The sequence below is a fragment of the Chinchilla lanigera genome, unplaced genomic scaffold (assembly GCF_000276665.1).
Source record: "Chinchilla lanigera isolate Chin_1 unplaced genomic scaffold, ChiLan1.0 scaffold00005, whole genome shotgun sequence".
NCBI lineage: Eukaryota > Metazoa > Chordata > Mammalia > Rodentia > Chinchillidae > Chinchilla > Chinchilla lanigera.
In genome coordinates, this window is record NW_004955406.1 from 32,190,864 (window position 1) to 32,201,281 (window position 10,418).

Sequence of the window (10,418 nt, forward strand, 5' to 3'; positions counted from 1 at the left end):
TACTGTTCTTTTGCTATTTTGTAAAAGGTTGTCTGTCTGTTAATCTTTTCCTTTTATTTTTAAAACAAAAAAAAAGAATTTAACATGGAAGAATCACTTTGAGAAATATTTAAAACATGTATTTTCTAGGTATGTGTATTTGTTACTTATGTCCATTTTAAAATGTGTATGTATGTTTTTCAATCTAGGGACAGAACAATCAATTCTTCAATTTTCTATAAATATATTTAAATATATATATTTAAGAATATATAGATATATTAACTCCTTGCTAAGTTGTGTGGCATGATTGGAAATAGATGATACATAAAATCTGGTGTCTTTCTGATATTTTCTGTTATTTGTATTCAAGATGTGCTCACTATAAGAAGTGTATAACTACAGAACTAGAGTAGCTACGTTCCCTACTTTACTGTTCTGAAAAAATATCTACCTATTCTAATAATACAAAGAAATTTAAAAATTTCTGATGTTTAATTTCCACCTCAAGAAATTCTTGAATATTGAATTGTGGTATATATATGAATAATATTGAATTGTGGTAGAACTTTGGTATATTTGAGGAATTATTATGTGCTTTTATTAGTGTGGTATAATTGAAAAAAACTGCAATCTACTTACTTGTATGTAAATGTATATGTATGTTTAATTTTCTTAGTAGGTGTTTGAATGCATAACGTTTACATTCATCTTGGGGATAAAGAACAAATTAAGTTATTTTATTCACTTTATTACTAGGAACCATTTTATTAGATGACTATGGGACATATATGGTAACTAAGATATAAACCCCTGTTTGATATAACTAATAGAGTTGTATTGCGGGGGCAATTAAGAAGACAAGATAAAAACACACAACGCAGTCTACACTGAAACTCTGTATGACTGGCAGAATTTTGAATTTTGTAGTGTGTTTTCCATAAGTGCTATGTAGCTTTAAATTGTGGCAAAGCTCTATAATCTTCATATCCAATAAGGCAGCTTAGTGTCATATGTGTTCATTGAACATTTACAATATGGGAGATGGAATGAGGACATGAATTTTTAATTCTTTTATTTTTTTATAAATTTCAATTATGTCATGACAGTAGTGGCTACCATGCTGTACAGCATGATTTTAAACATCCACTCTACAAAATCTGGAGAAAGGGAGAAAAGATAAGATCAATTTTGAAAATTTACACTCAAATGTATGATAGCTATTGGAGAAAATAATAAAACCTCTATAAATTATGAAAACAAAAAGATAAAATACTCAAGGTATTTTGAGGAGGAAAAGAGCTATGAAACAAAAGATTTTGGAAACAACTGTGAATTTTAAACATCGAAACAGAAGTGGCCACAATAAAATCAGACAGATGTACAAGTGAAATTTCTTTTAACAAAATCTTTGCTAAAATAGAGATTCCTATATATGATAAGAGAACTTATAAAACCTCTGTCCAACCAGGAAAATAGAAGCTATACTTCTGTGTAAGTCAGTTGTGTAGTCCTTTAAAATGAAAGCTCCTTGCATTTTATTCCAGATGACTAGAACCTCAAACTTGGGGTATTTATAAGCAAATACCCTACTCTAACTCTTTAACTTTCTGATTTTTTTTTTTTTTTTGTACCGGGAATCAAATTCATGACCTTGTGCTTACCAGCCAGGCGCTGTGCCACTGAGCTAAATCCCCACTCCCCCAACTCTTTAACTTTTATTTCATTTACATGTGTCAGTCTGTTAGCTACTTATGTAAAATGTTATAATAATAATTTTAATTCTTTTGAAACTTGCTTTGTTTCACTAAATATTATACCATAGAAGACACAGCTATGTTCACATGTGAATCTAAGTGTGTTAACTTTCAGTGCTTTATAAATTCCACTGGTTGAATAATTTAAATTTTTTTTCAATTATTTTCTATAGAGTTTAGAAATATATCTCAGTATTTTATCTGTAATCGGCAAGTCTTTCTGGAGAGTATAATGTTCCTACTGGAAATTCTGAGTCTTAAAGTATGTGTATCTTCATTTTTTACAGGCTAGGGTCAACTTTTTCCTGCAACATGTTCTAACAACATGTTCTAACTTATAGACTGTATAGCATCATGAAATTCTAAAGAGGGAAATCCCTATCAATCCTTGCTATGGAAAAATATTTTTACTACTGTACTTTTGATTGGTACAAATGATTTTATCACTATGCAATTAATTCACCTTTTCTGATTAATAACCCATTGAAGACCTTTTCACAAAAAAATGATCATTCATATTTCTCATTATTTTTGAAAACCTACATTTGTATATTTAAATTTTATAATTTATAATTTTAAAGCAACAATTTTTATTAAAAATAGAAAAAATTGATTCTACCATAGACAAGGAAATTCAGTTAGTGCATATTTATACTCAATGAGGTGTGATTTAAATATATGTGGAATGTGTAATTCAAAAAAATTCCTGTGAAAGGCATATTATCATTAATCTTCTAGAAAACGCTCTCTGTCACTTCAAACACAATTATCCCAGAGCTGTTACCATATTTGGAAACAGTTCTGAAAAAAAATTTTGTGGGAATGTCTTTAATTACACCGTGGTGGCTGCTTGGATATCCTAAATTGGTTGCAAACATTTACCTTTCATGATCATTTTGATTTGGGGGAAGAGTCAGAAATCATGGGGTGCTAGATCCAGTGAATGAGGTAAACAGGGACAAAAGCTAAGTTTTGCTAGTCAGAAATCACCCTACCAGGAGCAGGGTATGACACAGTGTTGTAGTGATGGAGGATGAGACCCTCTGTCCATTTCACAGCCCATTTTGTGCACACATCTTTTTTGTCAAAATAATTATAGTGTGTCTGCATTCACCTTGTTCACTGGTTCTGGCACCCTGCCAGCTCTGGATCTTCCCCAGAACCACAGTGACTTTGAAAGACAAATGTTTTGAATAGATTCAAAACATCAAGGCTGTCACCAAGTGCTACTAAAGACACTCACCACAAAGGACTTCCAGAAGTGCTTATGAAAGTGGCAAGAACAATGGCATAGGTGTGTTTGAAGTAAGGGGAAAAGTCTGAGACAGATTAATGTTACTGTGTCTTTGACTATATATTTTAAAATTATACATTCACACATATCAGAAAACCTGTACTGTAACATGAAGCAGATCATCAAGGATTAAAAACACTGATGCTATCTATATTTCCTTTAATGATTGATTGATACAACAGTTATTCTACTGTTTTAAAGATTGATGGATACAACAATGTTGTATGATTAATTTCAGCTTCTACATGGGTCCATGATATCAGTTGTATACAAAAATCTAGAGTATTAGTTCTGTTCTTGAAAATATTGGACATGCTAGACATGTTTAACTTGAGCTACACATAAGGTCACAAAAATGTCACCGTGAAAGTTTCCCTTAATGATTAGCCATAGATTTAGTCGTCACATTTCAGAAGCATGGAATGGAATGCAAAAATTAATTGTTATATAAAGGTAAATATTATCTGAATATAAGACAAGTGTTTACCATTGACAAGCCTGTGAGACAGTGAATTCACTGGAATCGTTTCAGCAGAGAAAATGGCCATCTGCTCAGAGTGGAAGAGGAAGGTTTGTGGTTTGTGCTTTGTAATTTATAAGATGAATCATATTGTAGTAATTATTATCCTACAGAAATATATGACATTCAATCACTACTTTCAATGTTTGTTTTCTTCACTGAATTTGTGCTCATTGTAGATGCATTAAAATGTCCACAGGGCATGTCTTCTTCGTAAAAGTGCAAGAGTTTCATGTCAGAGAAGATGAGAGAAAAGACATTGATCTTATTTCATTACTTTTCTCACTATGTCAACAGTGCTCTAATCTTAAAAATTCATGTGTAAAGAATTAAAAATGGGTTCAATATGTAAGAAAACAAAATAAAACAAGTAGTACATGTAGACATAATCAGAGCTTTTCCACACAGATTTTCCTAAATTAAGAAATGCAGATTGACTCTACCGTGGATTCCTCCTACCTTGTCAAAAGCTTAGCTGAGATTCGAGGAGAGAAAGAGGTAGAGAGGTGAAGAGAAGAGAGGGCGGTGGGGAGAGGGAGGAGAGGCAAAGAAGAGATAGAACTGAGTTGTGGGGTGTCACTGTAAATGATGGAAGAAACAGAAGCCAATGCATAAAAGAACTAAGCCTTAAATTACTTACTGAGATGGGATAAGATGAATCTGGAGAATACACTGGCTCTCTCTGGTTGCGTTTCCATCAGTGAAAATTTAGGTGAATTAGCACACATAAGTATCATCTCATTGTTGGAGAAACCCAAGTTCACCCTCAGGCTGTTGTATGTATCAAGGCGGGGTGCGAAGATAGTAGTGTTAGGTGTGAAAACTTCAGAGTTGTGCAAAATATCAAGATTTTCCCTTCCTACCTCGTCCTTTCTACTCTAAGCAGGCCTTGTCATAGAAGAATGAAAACTTCTGCCCAAGATCTGGAGTACAAAGTGATGTAACAGGGGCTGGGGATTTAGCTCAGCGGCAAAGTGCCTGCCTGGCAAGCGCAAGGTCGTGAGTTCGGTTCCCGGTACCGGAGAAAAAACAAACAAACAAACAAAAAAAACAAAAAAAAAAAAACCAAAGTGATGTAACAGTAAAACCTGGTAGGCAAGGAATGCAAATATCTGAAGAACAGGACCTGGAAGATGGGCACAGACTGCAGCTCCCCACAGAGACTGCAGAGCACTGACTGCACACACCGTACACACAGTCTGGTGTGAGGAGGGCAGCTTTCCTCTGAGTCCTGTCAAGTAGAGCCTTTTAAACCTCTGTGATTGGACCTGAAGATCGCAAAGAGACATGTAAGTGAAAGCCAATCTACTCACAAGCCATTTATGCAGTTAGGTTAGGGATCAGGCAGGGCCACATGCAAAAATGTTTCATCCCTAATTTAAACATTACTTAATAGTGACATTCAGTTCTTGGATTGCCATATGCTGTGAAAAGTCTATATGTAGTTAAAATATAACTGAAGCTAACTTGGAAACTAAAAAAAAAAAGAACAGAATGTCATATTGGCACAAATATGAAGATTTCCTAATTAGAAATGTTCAAGGAGACATGCATAATGATATAATTTTAGATTTGGAAATGATCTGATAGATCAAAGCCAAACTATTGATTTTGAACAAGCATATATATACATAAAGCAGAATCTTAAAAGTTGCTCTAAGATCAGGTAATTAATAATGGCATATCTAGGGCTAAAAGCTAGACCTCTTGGTTTATAATCCCATGATATTTTTCTTTAAGAAGCTTTTCTGAAATTAAAGCCATATCATTTATTATTATGGAAGCAGTACAAAATAATTCTGAACACAAGAGTATGGAATACAAATTTTCAAGAGTCAATTTTTTAGCTTTGATTTAAGAAAATGTGAGTTAAGAGAATAAAAATGTTGCTACATGATACTCAGAATACCTAGTATATTTCATTAAGCAAAGTTTTAAGAAGGCATCCTATGTTAGTCGGTACACATAGTGTATATTTGTTTACATTGTAGGATTGTCACTGAATTATTCTTCTAAGGTTGCCAGAGAATAGTGTAGGTTAGGTATATCAAACAACAGAAATGTATTTCTCACAGTTCTCAAAAATGGAGACCCCAGTTGTGGATGTGGAAGGATCCATGTTCCGGGAAGGACTTTCTTCTGGCCAGGGATGGCACCCTCCTTTTATGTCCTCTTATGGACTTTCCACCAGATTGGTGTCCTACCCTTATTGTTTCATTTGATTTTAATTGGTTCTTTATGTATCTTGTCTACAAATGTAGTCACACTGGTGATTAAGGCTTCCACATATGCACTTTGGGGAACATAAATCAATCCTTAGTTGTCAACAGTAGTAAAATGAATGGATGCACCTTTTTGAAATATTTTATCTCCTCTCAGTAAAACAAAACTGCCTGAATATTTAGGCTCTAGGAAACATCTTTTGCTTTGGAAAGCTGATTGTACATCAAAAATCAATGCATAGAGTTACACTGAAAGGACAAATATAAAAATGAATTTACAAAAAAGACAAATAAATAAATAAATAAAAGCCAGGCATGGGGGCACACGCCTGTAATCCCAGCACTTGGAAGGCTGAGGCAGGAGGCTCATTGTAAGTTCGAGTCCAGCCTGGGCTACAAAGTGAGCTTGAGGCCAGCCTGAGATGCATAGCAAGACCCTGTCTCAAAAAAAAACAATAAAAACAATTTTAAAATTTACTTAATGTTTTCCAATTTCTCCTTTTTCAAATTTTATCCAGTGACACCCTTCAATTTTCTAAATGTGTTTCATATCTATAACTGCTTCTGCAGTTCTTCCACTTATTTTTCCATCTCAACATGTTCTGTTATTTGTACTAATTTCTTACAGCTAATTAAATTATGTTTAGCTACATATCAGAAGACCAAAGCTAGATTTGACCTCACCTCACCATCTATTCTTATTCAGGCAAATTCTATCATAAATTACTGATAAAAGGGAATCCACTCCATGTCAATTTCAAAAGAGACTTTACCATGTTGATCATGGCCTAGCTAGAAGAGGTCAACTACTAATATTCTCACTTTGAAATCGAATCTCTGGACATTGCTGATATGTCAAAGGTGCTGTATATGAAAGAGTGAGAAATAAAAATTCCTGAACAGAGCACTCCTGACCTTGCAACTTGTGAATGGAGAAAAGAAGAAACACATGGACTAGGTAGTCCTTTTGTCAGCTTAAAACCATCATTCAAAATAAGAAACAACACATTTGAATTGAATTGTGTTGATCTCTCGCTGCTGTTACAAATGACTAGAAACTTAGTGTCCCAAGACAGCATGATTTTGTTAGGTTATAATTCCAGAAGTCATAACTGTAAAATAGTTTTCACTAGCATAAAATAAAAATGTTGACAGGGCTACATAATTTTAATTTTTATTTTTTTTTTTCTTTTGGAGCTTCTAGGGAGAGATCTATTCCCTCACCTATGTCTGAATTTAGGGATAGCTGCACTTTTGGGCTTCTGACCTCATTTGTCCATCTGCAATCCCAACAATGTCAGGTGTCTCCCATTATTCATTCTCCCCTCCCCACCCTCTCTCTCTCATCTTTTTCTGCCATTCATGAGTCTGTGTAATTATCCTGGATCCACCTAGTTAATCAAGCATAATTTTACCTCAATGTCACTTGTCTTAGTTACTTTTCTCTCATTGCTGAGACAAAATACCTGACACCTAAAATTAACAGAGGAAAGGAAAGGCTTATTTAGCTCATTATTTGTGCAGGTTTCAGTTCACACTTGGCTGGCTCCAAGGCAGAGTGGCACATGGCAGAGGGCAACAGTTCATGGCAGCAGAAACAACAAGGGAAAAAGGGAGCATAAGTAGCAAGCAGCCTCTTTCCCTCCCTTATGTTGTATGCAAACTACTCATTGTAGGGCAGGTATTGCACTCCCACCCATAATTCCAACATTGGACCATGAATCAATCAATCATAAACTCTAGAAACCCACCCCATGACTACATGAGGCTTTGGGGGGACACCCAGATGCAAACCATAACATCGCTGATTTACAAGCTTCATTCTACTTAAACTCTTCTTTTACTGTGTAATATAATATATGCATATGTCCCAGAATTAAGAAATGGGCATATACTGAGTGGGATTGGGTATGATTCCAAGTCACCGTTCTGCTTAGCACAGATGATATCCCTTGCTGTATTGTGTGTGCCAGTGTATGCATCTGGTACCAGGAATCAAGCTCATGACCTCAGGCTTGCCAGAAGTGCATGTATCTGTGCACCTATGTTTGCAATGGGGGGAGTTATAGTTATGAAGAATTTTTTCTGTTCATTTAATAATGAAGAGTAAGCTTCATCTAATAAAACTAAATTCAAAAAATACAAGAATCTTTATTTTTTTCTAATTGTCCTGTTGCTCACTTTTTAAAATGTCAGATGGCCCTCACTATGTATTTGTAGAGGGACAATCTGCTGCACATTAATAATGAACATTTGCAATCAAATGAAAGATGAGCCTACAATATCCCTATTGATTACTTCCAAGTTTGATCACAATTGTATTCTGTAGATGTGTAGCAGTGATCAAGTCTGACATACCAGAATCAACTTAAGACCTTATGTTTGGAGACAATTTGCAAAATTATTATAATGCTATGGCAACAGAAACACCAAAACAACACCCAGGATTTGGACACAGACTTATTTAATGTCAGATGGGCACTGACAAGGAATCAAGATTTATAAAAATGTCAGGCCCCGAATGCTTAGGGAAGGAAGTTTTTATGGTGTAGCAAGGAAGAAGCAGAGTACTTGGCTTTTCTGGGTTCTTACAAAATGCATCATAGTGACCAGCCATTCCTAGGAGACAATAGCAACAGGATCTGTAACAGGAACTATTACCTGCACACTTGAAGAATACTAGCTAGAGAGTACCATTTTCTGCTAAAATAGGAATAAGGAGATATTCAGACGAAGTTATTGATACTATTTTCTACCTGATTTAGGATGTATTTCATTGTAAAATAAAAGGTCAAATGATATAGTATCCCACTTCACTGATGATTATCAATGATACAAAGACATAGAAGAAAATGCCTCCTATATCCTAAATCCATAGGGAGCTTTCTTGTATTTTTGACTTAAAGTTTCAAAAAGCCTTCCTAGACTCAACTGAGGCTACTTATAAAATACCAGTTCTTCCATGATGAATCTTAAAGGATTTCAACCTTAACTGCCTTTCTTCTGTTCTCTGTCTTTCTGGTAACATTTAACAACGTTAGTTTGTATATTATGTTAAATTAATACTGACTCCTGTAAATAAGGATATACCAAAATGTTGTCAGTGTTGCACTGAGACATATTTAAATGATTATGAGTCTCAAACAGAAGTTTTCAAATAATTCAGTCAGGATATATATGTATAAAGTAGGAAAAGTCACACAATACAGACTGAGCTGTTTACCAAGAATTGAGTACAAGATCTAGCAAGTTGTATAGAATTTATGTAAGACCCTTATTTCCAATACATCTGAGAATAAACAGAACTCTGTCAAAGCTAGCTATTAGGTCAGCTTCTGTCCTCTACCCAGTAATTTAGAATTTACAACAACTGTTCATTTTAAGGGTGAGCTACCACACACTTAGTGTCCATCATGGGGAAATACGTCTGTGAAGAAAGAGAGACGTGTATTTCCCAATGATTAGCTCTAATTAGTGGAGATCACCACCTTCTACCTTTCTGTGCTGGAACAGCTGCCACGGGTGGGAGTTCATATGTTAGTGAGAGTGGAAAAAATAGAGAAAGACACGATTAAAACCCTCACAAAATGAATGACATGAAGAGAGCATCAGAGACTGTGCACATATGTTCTGAGCATTTATTCACTTTCACAGTGACAACCTCAGAAAAAAATAGAGTATGACTCAGGAGGGTGAAGACGCAGTACACATAAGCTTAACATAAATGAAACGTGCTCTTTGCACAAAATTGCATTGCTGCCAAGTAAAACAAAATGATAAATTACTATGTTCAGAATTATTCTAAGGAGATAGGATAAGTGACATTTTCCAAAACTTTACAACAAAGAGGCAATCCTACTGAATTAAAGAGAAAATGAAGTGAGGTATTGTATTAGAATACCAAATGACCACAACTAAAAGAAGGAGTGGTTTATTTGGTTCATCATCACAGGGGTTTTAGTCCATAATTTGTTTGCTCCAAGGCGGAAATATTCTGGTGGACACGCATGGCAATGGAATTCACTTCGCTCACCATGGCTGGAAAGTAGAGCAGAGGGTCAGAGCTATGGAGAAAGGTCCCGAGGTCAGGCCTCCAAGACCCACTCAGACACAGGAGGATTTTTCACTAATCCCCTGGTGTCTGTAAAGTTAATCAAGTCAACAATTGAGATAAACCATTGCAGGAATTTTTAAGAAACAAATTAGGACAGTTCTTTACGTTAGGGCTATTTTTATAAGAAACTTGGGAAATGTAGTTTTTTCTTTGCTCTTTCTTCAGCAAATGCTTTTTCCCAATGGTGTAACTCACATTTCATTGTTTATATAGTTGCTACATTAATTTCACACTCAAAAATTAAGTGATAAATGCAGAAGTTCATATATAGTATATGAAAGTGTGTCTTGTGAAACAGAAGTCAGGAATTAAATCATTCCATATGACTTGAAGCAATTAAATCTTATTTTTTAACAATGAATTTGTTTATTACTCTAATATGATTGAGGGCATGTTAAAAGGCAAATTACAGTGTGAAATGACTGTATTTGTATAAATTTTTTCCAGTTTAAATTTAAATCAAAAGTCATACTTTACAATGATGATATTTTTTTTTTTTTTTTTTTTTTTTTTTTTTCGAGATCCTGGTAGG